This window comes from Mus caroli, unplaced genomic scaffold (genome assembly GCF_978045245.1).
Source record: "Mus caroli unplaced genomic scaffold, Mus_caroli_1 scaffold_4, whole genome shotgun sequence".
Taxonomy (NCBI): domain Eukaryota; kingdom Metazoa; phylum Chordata; class Mammalia; order Rodentia; family Muridae; genus Mus; species Mus caroli.
This window is the reverse complement of record NW_028227259.1, coordinates 77,249,240-77,266,648: the sequence shown is the minus strand read 5'-3', so window position 1 is coordinate 77,266,648 and position 17,409 is coordinate 77,249,240. Positions and strand designations below refer to the sequence as shown.

Sequence of the window (17,409 nt, the reverse complement as noted above, 5' to 3'; positions counted from 1 at the left end):
TATGGAGGCAGGATCTTCTGGGCAGAACAGGAAGGGAAGGGGAGAAGGACAGGGTCAGACAAAACGGAGGGAGACAAGATGGAGGGAGGAGATGAAGATGGAGCTGACCCATGTGGTTTGGAGGAGCCATGAGTAGCTAGGGATTTCATAGCTGGGCAGTGGAGTAGTGAAGTAATGTATTTGTCTTATCTAAGCAGTTACTGGTATAGAAAAAAAAAAAAACAGTCAAAGACCTCTTACCAAGTCTTAACAAATGGGCACAATAGTTTACCAGCTAAAGGCAGAGGCTCTACACGGCTGCATAGTCTCTCCAAGCCATACAGCACACAGGCCATCAGCTGCAGAGGCAATCACAGTACTGGTCCCCCCAGATCCAATGGAAGGTTGGCTTGTATGCAAGTCAGGGCTGTCATTGCTCAAGGGCTCACCTCACCTGCTGAGAGCACTAAATAAAACACCTTTTAAAAATGAATTTAGGCCCTATGTGTTTATTTACAAATAGTCTGAATAAATGTGAGTTTAATTTGGGGGGGGCACACGCACGCACGCACGCACACATGCACCCATATAAACCAGCAGAGAATGTTGCCTGTCTTTTTCATTCTCTGTCTTATTCTCTTGAGACAGGGTCTCTCACTGAACCAGAAGCTCACAGTGTATCTTGAATAACTGGCCTGTCACCAAGCTCCTGGGATCCGCCCATCTCTCCTGACCCTTCCCCTTAGAGCTAGGGCTACAAGCTTGCATGGTCCTGCTCAGCTTTTACACAGAGTGCCGGGAATTGAAACTCAGGTCTTCATCCTTGCACAGAAAGTACCCTTTCTCACAGAACCATATGCCTATCCCCTAGTGAAGAGCAAGCCTGCCTCCATCTTAGGCTTAAACATCATCTTATAGTAAGGATAAACCAGGTTCATTCCTGTTCATGATTAAACCTCTGTTTCTCAAGGATGGGGTTGTGTCTCATCTGTAACCTTAACTACAAATGGTTCTTTACTGCCTGCTCCAGAAATGGCAATCATGTCTCTGCTTCAAAAAGGTAGTAACCATCTTGCATCCCACCTTTGTTTCAAGAAGATTGTTGTTATGACGACCACCCTGAAGTTGTGTCTTTGTTTTAGGAGGTCATTGACTAACTTGGTATGCTTGAGTTCTGCTCCTGGAACCCCGTCTGTTTTAGCAAATCCCTCATTTGGAAACCTTCTCTTCCTCACATCTGATGCTGATGTCTCAAGCCCCACCTTAGGGGGAGGCAGCCATGAACATGAATGCTAAAAGCCTGCTTTAGTTAATTGTTTTAATTAGTTTGGTCATGACGATTTGAGTCAGGGACATTCCTCCTCATATCTTTGGGGTTAACACTAGCCCTTAGATTATTTTCTAATATTTATTTTTTATTCTAGCATTTTCCTGCACCCTTTAAAGGCAGGGTCTCACTGTATAGCTCTGGCTGGCCTAAAACTCGCTGTGTAGATCAGAAGATAAGTGACTATTTTTATGCCAGTACAAGTTTTGAATTTATTTTTGCACTGTAGAATAGCTTGAGATTTGATATGGTGATATTTCCAGCAGGTTTGTTGTTGATGATGATGTTTAATATTTAGTTTTGATCTGGATAATCTCAGTCATTTGTTTTTCCATTATTCGAGAATAATTCTTAATTTCTGTGTAAAATCGTGTTGGACTTTTAAAGGCAAATGCAATGAATACATAGAATGTTTTTTGATGTATAGCTATTTTCACAACTTTAATCCTGCCAATCATGAGCATGGGAGGACCCTTTCCATATTCTGGTATAGAGAGACCCACTTGCTTTTGCCTTCCAAGTCCTAGGAGCTACCATACCCAGCTCCCTCAATCTCTTTAGGACTATGAGACCACCATAGCTTCTGCTGCATTTTGTGACCACAATACTAAGTATCGTCTTAATTCATGAGAACACCAGCTGGCTCTGTTTTGTTACAGTCTCTGGATGACTATATGAGGTAGCACAGGCAATAACAAAAGTTAGAAAGCAGAAATTAAAGCTTTCAGACATAGTTGGTGGACTTATAAAAAGGTTAAGTCAGCTAGGTCACTTTGAAAAGGAGCCTGGTCTTCATCAAAAGTTAAACATAGAATTTCGGTATGACTCATCTATGCCCCTCCTAGATTTATGCCCAATAGAATGGAAAGATACATTCTTTCAAAACTTCCATGAATGTCTGTAGAAGCATTGTTCATAGTATAGGACGGGGAGGCAGGGGCTGTCAATTGATAAGTAGCTGCACAATGTGTCATGTGTCTTTGTAGGGATGGAGGACAGCCTGTGCATCTGGGGCTAGTGAAGAGGAGTGGGCAGGCTTTCCCTTCCACACAGGGTACTGCACCCGGCCCTTGATGGCTCCGTTTCATTAGCATGGCTCAACCCATGTAAACAGGCTAATTCAATGGACGCTTCCGGCTTTGTTTTTTGAGTAGAAGGCCACCTGCAATAACAGAGCCCTGTTATCTCCAAAGCAGGAGGTTCTGAGCCATTATTATTTCTGAAAGTCCGTTGTGTGCCTCTTGCTAATGAGCAGCACAGTGAGACAGCTGAGAATCACATTCTTAGGACGACATTTCTTCCTTACCCAGATTAACTTCTTTCCCCACCAAAGCTTAAATCCTGCATCAAGATGCCATTAACCTCCATGTGTATCTACAAAAGAATACAAATTAATTATAAGAACTACCCCAGAGAGGAAAGTTGTTTTAGAATGAGTTAATCACAATGATTTACTTGACGGGCAAAATAATCCAGGGAAATTTATTTAAATGATAACTGAATGTCTTTCAAGAAGAAAATTAAGTAGACCAGTTGTTTCTTAGAAGTCACAGTATCTTTTGATTATAAAAACAATAAGTGTTGTTTTTAAAACATGTTTCTAAAAAAATCAATAAGCCACAATGAGAGGTAACTGTTAATATTTCTAATCCCTTTGCTGTGGTTTGGTGTATAGAATCTATACCATAGCTGCTCATTCTCCTAAGAGAATAGAAGGGTTACTCAATGAAGAATGTCCCTGAGTCAAGAAAACCAACTTCATGTCTGTTGTAGGCTCTTCCTCAACAAATCAATTTTCTTTTCATATATTCAAAAATAATCCTAGGGACAAGAGAGATGGCTCAGTGGTTAACATTTGTTGCTCTGGCAAAGGAACCAGGTTTGGTTCTCAACACTCCCAGGGGTAGTTCACAACCATCCTTAACTCTAGTTTGAGGCAATCCAATGCCCTCTTCTGACCTCCATGGGCACCAGGTACATGTACAGTGCACATTACATGTAATCAAAACACCTGCACATACATGCAGCCAGAATACCTGCACATGTAAAATAGAGTAAATAAATCTAACACAATAATAACAAAAATAATTGTATTAGTGTTTTGCCTTTGGAGAAGACATCAATTTGTGTAGGATCTGTTTGTATAACATCCCGGATTAGTTGAGAATAAGCCTTTTGCCTTTAACTCAACAAGATAAGGAAGTTATTTATAGGGTAGTCCAAGGTAAGGCAGTGAGCATGTCTCTCTACATTTTTCTTTTCTCCCTACCAGCAAGCTTGTCTAAAAATCTCTACTGCTTTTCTGTGGACTCGTGGATAGAGTGTGGGAACCGTTGGGAGGGAAGGGTAGATTCTTCGCTGGGGTTTTATGGACTCACATTCAAGTGCTTCCCCAGCTGTGTTTACGGCGGCCGGGTTTCTAAGCCTCTTGAGAAGTAATCAGTTGTGATCATCTTCAACCCCAAAGAAAACTTTCTTTTCTGGAGATTACTCCAGGTTGCCAGCACAGGTTAGTCGGGCCTACTGAACTATCTTTTAGTGCCCTGACATCCAAAAGTGAAAGCTGGGGTTTCACTCTGAGGAAGAGAGAGACCTGAAATACAACCCACAGCCATCCGGCAAAGACGAAGGCTCTGAACTCCTCTACTCTTAAAAAATTATTACATCCTATCTTGTTCCACAGTTCTTTCACTGTGGAAATCTGGGATCGTCCAAATAGTATAAGCCCCTGTAGAGCCAAGATTTTCAAATGCTATTTTTTTTTCATTATAACACATATGTTTTATCACTTTTTGTAATAACTGATACAACCAAGAACATATTACATTCTCGGTCATGTTTGCTTTTTGATTCATAATAAATATAAATGGCATTTAAATATTTGGTGACTGTAATTTATGGGAGATTTCCAGTTGGGCAATTTTTGTAGGTAGCTATATTTACTATTCCCTAGTGTAAATTCTAAGTTCACACCTAGCTACACTTAGAGTCAGGTGTTTGCTATGCGTTGAGGCTTTATACTGTCTACATAAGCTGGGTACAGTCAAGAAACCCAGCTGTGCCTCAGTTTCATGGTAGAGATGATAAAGAACAAAATTCGTCAAAGTACATGGCCTCATGGTCAGCATGTTGATATGTTTTCAATAAGCCTTAGCCGCTGTTGCCACCAGTGACACAGTTCTAACCACTGTGCCCTTTACCAAGGAGCTCTATCCTCTATCAGTTAGAAAGATGCTCTCTTGTTGGCAAAAGCGACTCTGAGGGGAAAATGTGGCAATGTGGGGACATCTGCAAAGTGGGTAGTTAATCTAAAGGACTACAGTACACATCTGGGACAAATCCAAGGTCCAAGAAAACAACACAGCAGCCCAAGAGGTGCCGTGTAAAACACTTCATTTTGTCAGGACCTGCTGACTTCCCATTGGCCAATCCCTGCTACCTTGGGAGCAGGGTACTGAAGAGTTTCGAGAAGATGCCGTGCCTGTGTTTGCACTCATCTGATTCCTGTGAGCTTTGCAATGTGGAGGACATAGGGATTATTCATGTGTGTGTCGAGAATGTGTTTCCCCAGGTTCCTAAAAAGGAAGTAGAAAACACACCTTATTATGCAGAAAACTGAAAAATCATAGATTGATTTCGAAAGGCCAAGTCCTTTACTAAGAATATGCTGCTGTTTTCACAAATATTAGCAGCTTATAACAACCACTATATAGTATATGCAAACATCCAGGGCGAGGCAGAAGTATGAGCCGCCCACCACATGGGCTCACTAGAGGCGGCTCAAGCCTCTTGGCTTCTGTTTGACTTTGAAGAATGTCACAATTTAGGTGACTCTAAGTTTCTAAGGCCTATGACCAAATGAGCAACTGGTCATTTCGCAAGGTATCTAGAGTATAACTCGTTCCCTCTGGCTTCTTGAATGCGGATGGAGAAGCAACATGGATCCAAGAAAGTCTATGACCTACAAGAGACCTCATCTCAATAAACAAACTAAAAATTAAATTATTTTTTTAAAAATCTCAGATTAAGGACAGGTTATATTTAGGAATACACACATTCAACAATAACAACCAGTAAAACAAAAAACAATGACCATGAATTTGAAGGATAGTAGGAAGGGGCATATGGGAGGATTTGGAGGGAAGAAAAAGAAAGGAGAAATGTTATAATCTCAAAAATAGATTAAAAATTAATAACAACAAAAATAGGAAACTCTTGTCTGGAGAATGTCTAGGAACAGTGTCACACACAGAGCAGCAAGCTTTTCTGTAAGTCAAGAAGTTATCCATGAGACACAGTCACAAGAAGGCTAAGCAATTGCAGGCATTTTCACAATGCTGCCTGACCTTTTCAAGGAGAAGCCACAGGAGATGGTTTTGTGCATGGTGTATCCAATCCTCTTTTTCTCTTTGTCTTCCCAGGCTGAATTTTATCTGTGCATCTGTGGCATGAGGTCATCCTTCACATCCTAGGCACAGTGTGTACAACATGAGTCAGTCTCAGATGCAGTAAGGATCCTCTGATCCCCAGGCAGCCCCACAGCTCCACAGAGCCCTGTACAACCAACCCCACAGTCATCAGCACTGATTCAGCTCCTTTGCTGTCTAAATGCCGTGGCATGGTGGCGCCCCTCTACAGAAACTTTGTCCATCATTAGCAACCTCATGGCTCAGAGCATCATTTAATTTTGTAGTTTTACACCTGGAAAGTCTTGTTACAGAAAAAGATGCAGGGGACTTGAGAGCTGATGAACAAGCCACTAAAGTCAGTAATAATTTGACTTTTTTTTTTTTTTTTTTTTTGATAACAGATATTTCTCTAGCCCTAAAGGAACTCTCAGTTCTGCACCTGCTAATGTCAATATCCTTGGATCCCAAGTCTGTTTATCTTGTCTTAGAGAACTATGACCACTCATGGACAGGTATGACAGCCCTCTGTCCCAAGCACACTTTTTCCTAGCCTTTCCCATTTCTCCTTCCCTGGCATTGCCTTTGGGTTGCAATCTGACAGCTCCCCCTGACTTTCTCAGCCTCCACCCCTTGTTGCTCTTCCTAATCAGGCCTTTGCATATTTAATCTCTCCTCAGTACCTATCACTCACAGGTCTAAGGTTGAAGCCACCATTTCCAGTTCAGGAGTGGCAGGCTGATCCTGAAAGTGAGAAATCACAGATGGCAGAGTTTGCCTCCTTTGACTCCAGAGTCCTTTCTACAGAGGGTAACTTCAGACCTAAGACTACCTAATGAGGAACCATGTCGCTTGCCTATGAAATCTCATGTGATCATTCCCAAGGGAAGATAGTTCAGGTACAGCACAGCCCTGTGGGCTCATATATACCCTGCCTCCAACCTGTCCCTGCTAATTCACATCAATGTGTATGCAGCACACCCCTTACCCTTCCCACCCACCTCCTGGGCACACACCATTACTGTCATCCAGCTTACCACATTCTCTATGGTTTTTCTGTATCTCGAATGCAACTGTGGAAATGGCCCCATTTTGTAAACTGTTTTCAGTGGCCTGTCTTGACTAAGGTCCTTGTTTCTTGCCCAAATACGTGCATGAACTTGTGGTGATATGCACACTCAGCAGAGAGCTTCAATGGTGTTGATAGAGATGAGGCGTCAGTCATTTGAGCATTTCAGGATAGATGGCTGAAGAGTCTACAGAGTGGCTAATTTGCATGAGAGATACGGGGACAGGGAGAAACCATGGTAGCCAGTTAGGAGAGTGTGCCTTTAGAGTGACTGGCAGCTTGGGACTGACGTGTTGGTGACCCCTGACATGTGAGTCCTGATGCTAGAATTGTCTCATCCTTTGAGACAATTTGAAGGGGAACCAGGAGAATCATGGATGTTCTCCCTACATCTCCAGGTAGGTGATAGTACACTTGGTCTTCATACGCATTCTTTAGCACAGCTGCTGTCTGCTCTGTCCCCAACCCAGTGGCTAAATAGCACCAAAAAGGAAAGCCCCCAGGATGGCATCTTGCTGCCACAGCTGCTGTGAGTGACGACGGGTGGGTAGTTGGAAAATGGCGTTAATCCAGGGACAGGCTAATCACTTGGGAGGACTGGTCTCCTGGGAGATAGTTTCATGGAAGTCACACAGTATGGGAATCTCAGGGCTATCATTCTAGTCCATCTCCTTGGAAAACTATGACAAAGTGAGTGAGAAGGGGACTTTGTTATCTCAGGAGGACACAGCCACTAGGAAAACCAGTCTGGCTAGCCTGAGCTGATGGCTGATACTGATAACTGTCAAAGGCTCAAATTAAAGCATCACAAACAGGAAACCAAGATCTGGGGCCTCTAAGTACCCAGACTGGTTAATAACATATTCCCAGCTCCTAACCCTCCATGCTACTCACTGGGATGAGGTGAGCAGATCAGAACACAACATACCAGGCTCTTCTCAGACATGCTCACATCCTACGTGGAATGAATCCCTCTTCTCACCTGTCTTTGGTCCCTGGATTACAGGTGAAGTCAACGCTTCCAACTGATGATTAATTGGACTACTTAAAAATGGGGGACTTGAGAAAAGTTTCATAATGGCACCCCCTACTCTAACAATGGACAAAGGAGAGCGGCAGGAAAGTGCTCATTACTCGGTGGATAATCTGAACTCCGGATGGAGGTTCAGCCTCCATGAGAGGAAGAAATGGCTGCATCTCGGCCCAGAGTCATCCGAAGAGGACACGGACAGTCCCTCCCTCCACATCACCCAATTCCAAACCTGACACTCTAGGTCCTATGGCTTGCGGTTCACCAGGAAGCCTAGTCTTGTTGGCTCCAGCGACCTCACTGTGGATTAGTAACAGGTGCCCCATGGGGAACTCAGCTGTAAGAAGGTCCTAGGAGATCAGACACCTGACCCAAATTCCCTGAGCAAAGAAAAAAGGGAGTTTCTTCATGCTTGGGATTTGAGAGAAGTCAAGTGAGCATCCCTGCTTTGGAGACCCTGTTGTTCAGAATCTAGCCAAGGCTGTCTCTCCATTGATGGTGAGTAATCTTCATGGTGACTCTCTTTCTTAATCTTTGACTTAGAAGGTCCAGAGGGATGGCTCCTTGGCTATGATCTCTGCCCTTTGTTGGATGGAAGCGAAAGTTCACTAGGAAGGAAAAGGCCCCTCCACGTAGGAACTTGGCTTCTCTGGGACTTTACACGCCCCATCTGGCCAGCAACACAGTTCTTCTCTCTCTCCCTCTTGCCCTTTCTGCTATATTCCTCAGCAGAACATTTGTGTGTGTGTGTGTGTGTTCGTCCTTAAGTCACCTGGTGTCACTAATGATTGTGTATTTTAAACTTCCCTGGGAAAAGCGTTTGAAGAATTTGGTCTCACAAGTCTAGAGAGACTCATCTCCTAGACTCAGAGGCCAAGCCAGCCAGTGCATGGCGGGTTGAGACGAGGCAAATGACAATTTGTTTGTTTCCACTGATGACTGAACATACACAGATATAATCTAGAGATGTGTGTGTACATTATAAAATGCTTTAGGAGCTGGCACTTGAAGTAAGCTGTTTTTTAAAAGACCCATTAGATTGACAACCAACCTTAAAGGAATTGAAGCTCATCTGAGTGTCTACAGATGTCACCATCATTGGCAGGACCCAGAGCTTTCCCATAGTTTTGCCTGGATGCCAGGCACCCCTGACTGTGGCCTCGAGACAGCAGACATAATTGAGACACGGCTAGTCTTTCTATCTGCTCAGAACATCCACTTATCGTCACATTAGTGTAGAAGAAAAAGCTATGAAGTTTAGGTCATCTGGGGACATGCACAATTTGGGCCAAGGTGAGATTGTTAGGGTCTGAGGTTATCATGGGAACTACAGCATTCTCTGAGACTAGCTCTGCTATTTAACAGCAGAGAACTTGAAGACTTTAAATTAGCCCAAGGTAGCCTCCTTCTCTTGGATAACTACATCTACAGCATTTTTCTTTAGAACAATTTCTACCTTGCATTTTGTTTAAACCCTGGCTCCCATTGATTGTAAATACATAAAAGCTGGGGGAGGGGGGGGGAAGACGACTCTTCTCTTAGGCACTGACTGTGGTATTGAAAGTACTCAATAAATGTGTTCTATAAGTGGTAGATGGATGGATAATGAATGCTTAGTTTGTTATCCATTGTGAAAATTAAATGTGGTAGCCAACTCTCCAAAGCTTATGGAGATGGAAGAGTTAGCTCAATCCAACTTAGCAATGAGTCCTCCCTTCACCTCTCCCCTGGTCTCCTTTGATCTTTAAAGTGAAATTTACTGAAGGCTACCTGTGTTCCTTTCAGAATCCTGGCAGAGCTCTGGGCTTATAGGAAAAGCCTTAATCTATCTTTTGAGAAGACAATCTAAACATGACATACAGTAAAACACTGAAGCCGAGCCCGTAGAGAGCGCCTACAAGTACTTGCTTGGGGAAGTTAGAAAAGGTTCCGTGGTGAGAGAAGCACTTGGGATTTTTCAGAGTGATACTCCAGGTAGCTTGCAGTAGGGCAGAGGATCTGCCTGTAACCAGCTGGGTGTGTTGAACAAGTTGCTTTCTGCTCAGGCTTGGTTTTTGCATGTCAAGTACAGTTAAGCATATGGGCTTCTGCCAGGGCTCAGTACAGTGGCACGGGTGCATCATGTGGATGCAGGCAGTGGGAAGTGAACGGAGACAGATTGTTATGGGCAGTACGAACAATCAGGTTTTGGCATGTATTAGGACACCCCATTGAACAACGACCCTCTTTTTCACTAGTGTTCAGGAAAATTAGAAAAATTCAAGTCATTATGGAAGCTATTTATGTCACTTTTGAAACTATAGAGATGAAATTGGAGGTTAAATATAGAACTGGGAAGACAGCTCTAGACGATACCCAACTGGGAGGACTTAGGTATGGCATATTTACAAACAGGAAAACCTTGGGGCCTGGAGCAACCTAGGAGAAGTTGAACTCCCTCTAAGATAGAGGAAGAGCAGATCTGAGCCTACTCAGAAAGATCTGTTCTTTCTGAGACTCCTATGGGCAAAGTGAAAAAAAGATGGAATACGGTCAGTAAGAGTGTGTGCTTTAGAAAACCTTGTCCCTAGGCTAATAAGTCCATGAGCGAGCCTGCTCTCTGCTAATATGGGGTAGGGAGCAGCTGATGCTCTGTGCATAGGAAGAATGAAGATGTGAAACAGATTCTAGCAGGCAGGCTGCTAATGAGACCCGAGGAGTAAGCCTGGAAATGGATGCTTCTAGAAGAGTGGGGGTGAACGTCATTGCCATCACCACTAACAGTTGCTTGAAAAGAGCCCCTGTGGTTTCTGGGTTTATGCAAGGATGGAGTCATGTAAGCATGGAGATATAGTGGTCCCACATTTAACATGTGACAACTGCAAAGAAAGCAACCCTTGGCCATTGCCTCCCTTTTGTTAAATAAGGGTGTGCTGGCCACACTTTGTATAGTAAATCTTTATAAAATGTGTGTCCTCATCAGTAATTGGTGTGATTCTAACTTCCCAGAGATCTCCCATCTCCCCATAGAAAGCAAATGGACCAGAGGGTGAGGGTCTCCTATGATGTGCTCAAGGTACCTAGTAGAACATCTGTAAAGAATGCAGCACATGGCTGATCTGTGGGGAGAGTGATGAGATATCTCCCACATTCCAGAGCTGGAAAACCTCCGTCTCTACCAAGAATTGCCCTGTGGCGACCCTACTTATACACGTCATGCTAAGAAGCACTTGTCCTTAGCTAATGAAAGACTTAGAGCTGAGCTAGATTTCAAAAACCATCGAGGCCAATGTGATGTAATGTATATATAGCAATTTCATCTCTTAATGCAGAGTACCTTTAGTAATTATGTAGCCGAGGCTTTTTCTAGAGATGATTTGATTAAAATCAGATGAAATCTGTTCCCTATTGTGGCATTCAGCCGTCTTAGAAAACCATACAAATATGCTGGTGGGGTGGGGGGCAAAGGGGGGTTGCAAACAGGGGCAGAGTGGTTCTTCAGTGACAGAAGGAATGCTTTAGCCGTGACTTCCTTGCCACAAGGAAGCCTTGAGAATGCTAGCCTTCATTGTTGGGATCAAGAAGTTAAGAGCTCAGAGAACAGACCCCCTTTCCTGCTTCCATTGCTCTGTCAAGACGTATAAGAGTTTGATGGAAGTCACAGTGCTCACGTGAGCTGGCTGAGTAACCAGGAAAGGCCCAGCCTTGAGTTCTGTGAGCTTCCTAATGCTTCCCACCTGCCTCTGCAGAAAATGAACATTCCAGGATCCAGTCACAGCAAAAAGTTCCCAAAGAGTAGGAAAGCCATAGAGCAGTAGCCCAAAACGGAGGACACTGCCACTCTCAAAGCCAGCCTCCTGTCCTGATCTGACCCCATCTCACCTACCTGGTGGTTCCTCTACATCACTTTGTACTGCTGCCCTTCCACACAGGTCCCCACCACACATGACCTATAGGATCCCTGCCCCCAGCCCTGTGTGAGTTGTCCTTGCCACCGTCTCCTCTTCCAGATCCAATCATGTTCCTTTTGGTATGACGATTTTCCCAGCAGCCCTGGCCACACCAGCTCCCCCCTTCCTCTAGTGTGCTGCTGTCAAAACAGGGCTAGAAATGATTTGTTCTTGAGGGAAAGGGTTAACATCAACTGCTAGCCCACCCACGGGTATAGTTGGTATATTCCAAGCTGCTAATTTTTTTTTTTTTTTTTTTTTTTTTTTTTTTTTTTTTTTTTTGCTTAGGGAGATGTAAAAGAAGTCAGCCCCTCCTCCTAAGGTCTCCAGGGCAAAGTGAGGTATGATTTCACCAGTCTTCACTCTGGAGCCTATGAGTTTAGTAAGTATACTCACAGGGCTGTGGGGATTATGGGCAGGAGTGTGGGTGGCCTTAACACAGCCACACTAGAAGTCTACCAGCTTGGGCGAGGACTTCCCAATGGACCAATAGATGAGAATCCCTCTCCCTAGACCTTTCCAGCCTATGTACTTCTAGCCCCTCCCTGATGTCACATGCAATTGAGGTGGTGAACAGCTGGCTAGGAGGAGGTTCACACTCCGGAGAGCCTCCCCTCCCCTCCCCTCCCCCCACCCCAAGCCCTCCTCCGGTGAGAAAATATCACAGTCAACAAGCCAAGCTGCAGTGATCGTTTGCATACCAACGAAGCTGAATTCATGAAGATGGTGGCAGTTTGTGACAGTCCTATATGGCACAGGGTTACCTCTGAGCTCCAGAGCACCTTAGGGTTTCAGCAATGACAAAGAAATGGATGTGGGGAGGAGGCTGCAAGAGAAGCAGTATGGGTCTACTATTTGCTGATGCTGGCCTAAACCACTCGCCTTGGAAGTAGTGTATAATGCGAATTATTTTTACATTATCTCATCTTTTCAGCTGTGCACAGATCATATTAGGCTTTCAAAGACATTTCTGATAGAAATGACCATGGAAGATGTCATAGGGAATTACTTGTCATTCGCAAGGGGACCCTTAAGCTGTCCTTCACTCTTGAGTTTGGGTTGATATGTCTCCAAAATATAAGTTCAAAGAGCACCCCCAGAAATGATATAATGTCCTCATGCTTTTCATATATCCACATATACAGGTACATAAGAATAAACATCTCACTCCTATCTTTTTCATATATAAACCAGTTGTTAATTAATTTTGCACCTCAAGTTCTTTCTCAGACCACACTCTTGCTTCATCCGGGCTTTTCCTTCTGAATAATGCGCAGGTAAGAGGCTAAAGTCAGCCCGTCATGGCAAAGCATGACTGGAATGCCAGCCCTTGGAATTGAAGGCAGGAGAATCAACAGTTCAAAATCAGCCTCGGCTACAAGATACTGTCTCAAAGGGAGGGGGCGGGGCAGGACAGGGAATAGCTCAGGTGTACAAGGCTTGCTTCGCATTCAGGAAGCCCTGGGTTCAAACACCGGCACAAAATAAAGCCAGATGTGGAGCTTCACGCCTGTAGACCCAGTACTCAGGAAAAGGAGGCAAGAGAGTCCAAAGTCAAGGCTGTCTTCATAGATATAGGGAGTTTGAGACCAGGCTGCACTAGAGACCCTGTCTAGAGTCGGGGAGCCGGGGGGCAGGGGGGGGTGCTGGGGGGGAGTGGGAGAGAGGTAGATTCACATTTAGGACCTCACCCAGTGAACACACCATTCGAATCTCCCTGATTTCTTTTCACAGTTTAGGAAAGGCCCTGTTTACAAACTGCCCTAGTTCTGCCACTCGCTGTGTGAGTCAAGTTCCCTGCTTCTCTGTACCCTGGTTCCTTATCCTGTTGCGTGTAAATGACGTTAGGAGCTGACATTGGGGTTCCGGTATAAAGTGCTTGGGGGAGAGTACGCAGGCCTGGCAAGCTCTTGCTGTCTTTCTTACTCCGTGTTCGCTTTAGTGGTCATTATTTCTGTCTGCCTTCCCCCCCACCTTACCTTAGAATCTAAGACTTTGTTCAAACACAACAGCCGGAATGAAACCGTGGAGTTTATACTGAACTTGGTTTTAGTCTTTAAAGAATAGGCTACATTCCGCTGCATAGAGAAGCCCTTCTCTTGGTTAACCATATAAAATAGCCAGGAGTTTCTCTTCTCTTACACAAGACACCTGAGCCTTGGCTCCACTCCCAGTTTAATGCTGATCCACTTCCTCTATTTCCCCTCTCTCTTCTAAGTTTGTCTTTCTTTCACCAGGCTATCCGTGCAAGTGGCTGTGTGTTTGTGAACACAGCCAGAAAAATTCCCATAGTCTAAAGGCCTTCCTTCAGCGAAGTTCTGTGCTTGTTCATTGATTGCACATTTTATGCAAATATATTTCTCCTGTGCCTCTGCCCAGGGTTTCTGTGCCAGGAAATCTAACTGCCTCTCAAAGTCAGAGCCAATCCCCTTGGGCAAGGTGAAGCTTGACTGACAGCACAGAGAGGGCGGAACTCAATGAGGGGCGTGGCTTTCTGCAAGCTGGCTAGCCTTGGTCTCCTCCTATCCCCGGGGACACGGGGACACCCTGTCTCAGGAAGGAGAAGCTTTTGTTTTGCTGGGCTAATAGTACTTCCTCCCACCCCCACCTCCCGCCTCGGAAAAACCTGCACTTGAAAGGTTCAGCTACCTTTATTATCTTCCCACCCCCCAACCCCCAAGCCCCAACCCCTTCCCTCCTTTTCGAACCTTTTGCTTTTATCGGTACAGGGTAGCCACGCCTCCCTTAGTTTCTATTGGATAAAGTAGCGAAGAGAGGTGTGTGTGTGTGTGTGTGTGTGTGTGTGTGTGTGTGTGTGTTTTAAAAGAGTCCCAAGCTGCTCAGTCCCAGATGGAGAGGCTGTTTAGGCCTGTCTGGGGTGAACCAGTGTTTTGAAGTTGCCTCCTGCGCTAGCTTCATCTTCCTTCTGCTACCCCCTCCCATTTACTTTACAAGGTAAAGTAAAGTAAAGTGACAGGGAGCCAGCTACCAATGTGGACACTCAGGGAGAAGGTGCTTTTTTACCAATTCTAACTCCAGCTGTCCCCTAGTCCCGCCCACAAACCTTGGTTAGGTGGTGAGGTGTTGGAACAGGCGGCACTTCTACAGTTTCAAGATCAGGAGTGGGGAAAGATTTTCAGCAGACATTTTCTTCGTTAGGGGACCAAAGTGTGCCTGGACCAACCCAGGAGAGAGAACTCTCCAGGGTCCCCAGGTAGCACATTCCGGACAGTGACTACATCTGCGAGGGAGGCTGGCTGCGAGCCACAGACACACAGCAATTCAACAGGCTGATGGGACAAGATGCCACAGGCCTTAACCAGCAGGCAGGAATCCTCTTAGCTGTCACTCAAGTGCCAGCTGAGTCGTGCCATTAGCCTCTCTTTCCTGCTGGAAAAGCTGAAGCAAGGGTGACTTGTCCAGGGTCACACACCAAGCTTGGGACCAAAATAGCCCTGAGTCCTCTTCCCTATCTCTCCCTGCAGACAACATGGCCTTAGTAAGGCGCTATCATTCTAACCTGAATCATTTAAAGTACTCCTAATTGCAGGCCTACTGTGGACTGTAACCACCACGTGACAGACAGACCGAGGTAGGAATGACTGAAGTTTTACCAATGCCTGAATCTATTATTAATATGCTGGGGACCACGAGGGTGTTTGGAAAATGATACTGAAAGGTATTAAAATTAGATTTTTTAAAGTAGACTTAGGTCATCTCTGGTTTGTTATAATATAGGAACAGAAAAACACTAGGAACTCAAAAGGATGTGATTCAGAAAGGTGTTAGTGGGGACAAATCCCAGATACGGCTAAGTCTTCACAACCTTTCCTTTTTTTTTTTTCTTTTTTTTTTTTTTCCACCTACAAAAATCCCTGTCTCATTCCAGTGTTTAAACTTCCCTTTTAATTCTGATGTTGGCAGCTGTGTGGGCTCGTGTGAGCCTGGAGGGGAAACAATATCAGGCATACAAGATGGGCCTGGGAAACAATCAGGCATTCGCATTCAGATCTGTACACGGGGCTAGACACGTGCTATGCTCAGAAAGGAAAGTAAATTCCACCTGGCAAATTGCTCTAACTGATTCATTTGTCCTCTGAGAGACGCCACCTACCTGCTCCAAGGTAGTCAGGTAATTGACGGGGGTGGAGCCTCCGGGGATGTTTTAGTCCCTAAGGTCTCAGCCAGACTTCTGTGATGTCACAGATTTCCTGCTCTGAATCAACCAATGCCCTTCTTCTTCCTCCAGCCACCTGTACACTGAAGTTGAGACCGGTCACAGCTCAGGCGGCCCTAGACGCTTCTGGCACAGGGATGGAGGCTGGCTGGTCACTGCTGCTTTGAAAGTCCCAAACATCTTTGAACAGGTGAGAAGGAACTACTTTTTCCTCTCTTTAGACCTCTGACCCAGAAGGGATCTGAACAAGGAATCTGAATTTAAAAAAAGAAAAGAAAAGAAAGAAAAAGTAAAAGAAAAAACACTCACTGGCTCAGCCCAGAGTAACACTCTGAGAGTAGAGATGTCTGCGTCAGTCCTACTCCATGGCCAGCAACGTTATCTCGGCCAGATATTTAATCATTTTTGTTTCCTGATTATTAACCCGGCCTCTACTTGTTGGTGAAGTTGATCTGATTCTTTTTAAAAAACCCCAGAGAGAAGTGAAGTGAGATGCTTTTTGTAAGTTAGTTCAAATGTGCAGACCAGTTCAGCCTGTTTTGTGCATGTGTGTAGGGGGTGGGGGGTGGGGTGCTGGGGACATTCACAAAATTCAGATTGTCTTTTTTTTTTTTCCTTGCTTGCATTCATCTCATCTGAAGCAATTTTGATCCAAAGCTGTAATACTTCCCTAGGTCTTGTTGTTTACAGTAGAAAGTCAATACTAAAGGTAATAAATTCTGGCTCCCTATTTATAAGCTTTCTTCTCTCTCTCTCTCTCTCTCTCTCTCTCTCTCTCTCTCTCTCTCTCTCAACAAGCCTTTAGTTTCCTTTATTTGTGAAAAACCTTTAGCAGTCTGGATTAGAACTGTTTACGTTCAGGCCAGATAGGTTGCCTGCTGACCTTTGGCTAAAGTAAAGATTACCTTTCAAGGCCACAAGAATGTAACGCCAGGCCTGGCCTTTTGAATTGTTGAAACTCTCTTGTTGTTTCTATCTTGCTCTTAATATAATACATATATGGAGGAGGCTGCTCTGCTAGGACCCAACTCTAAAAGTAATTTTACCTCAAGGACCCATATTTGTTTTTCTAATTCTGACCACATAACCTGCTCTCAATGAGCCTGAGGGACCCACTCCACCAGCTAATATTATTAACAAGGGCAAAGAAACAAATCCCCAGTCTGTCTTCTTATCAACTTAGCTGGGAAGCTCCGGGAGAGAAATAAATGAATGACTGAGACATTCCATTTTATACACTTTGATTAGTCCCTTTCCTGGGACTTAAATTAGCAGCGGGGTTTGTAAGGAAAGCATCCACTAGGAAATAAGCCCAGAGACAGCCCTCTAGAAAGTAAAAGAACATGCCAAACATCCAACAGTACGAATGCACTGCCCTCGAACGGCTGCTTCTTGCTGGTAAGTGTCTGCTTCGTGCTTGTTACTGGTTTCTCTCCGACTCTTGGGAAGCACGTAGTCTCTTTTCTAGTTGACCTTTGTGCCCAGTATTGTC

The 17,409-nt window shown here is 44.5% G+C and overlaps 1 protein-coding gene and 1 long non-coding RNA gene across 4 annotated transcripts in view; one reads left to right on the top strand and one right to left on the bottom strand.

The window, feature by feature from the left end:
- Positions 1-2,533: 2,533 nt before the first annotated feature.
- Positions 2,534-6,975, bottom strand: LOC110295301 (uncharacterized). Of its 2 annotated transcripts, XR_002378039.3 has the most exons (4): positions 6,750-6,975; positions 5,653-5,774; positions 4,746-4,881; positions 2,534-2,680 (listed from the first exon to the last, which is right to left on the bottom strand). It is a non-coding gene; the product is annotated as an uncharacterized LOC110295301 (long non-coding RNA). The 2 variants fall into 2 exon arrangements; XR_002378038.2 differs by lacking the exon at positions 2,534-2,680 and having other exon boundaries at positions 4,690-4,881.
- An 8,787-nt stretch (positions 6,976-15,762) lies between these two features.
- The window catches only part of Lnx1 (ligand of numb-protein X 1), a 107,371-nt gene continuing 105,724 nt past the window's right edge, over positions 15,763-17,409 (top strand). The window contains exons 1-2 of one of the 2 annotated variants that reach the window (XM_021163798.3): positions 15,763-15,872; positions 15,990-16,107. The gene's annotated coding sequence lies outside the window, so the exon portion shown is untranslated. Of the gene's footprint in view, positions 15,873-15,966; positions 16,108-17,409 lie in introns of those variants that run through there. The other variant, XM_085836760.1, reaches the window with a different exon arrangement.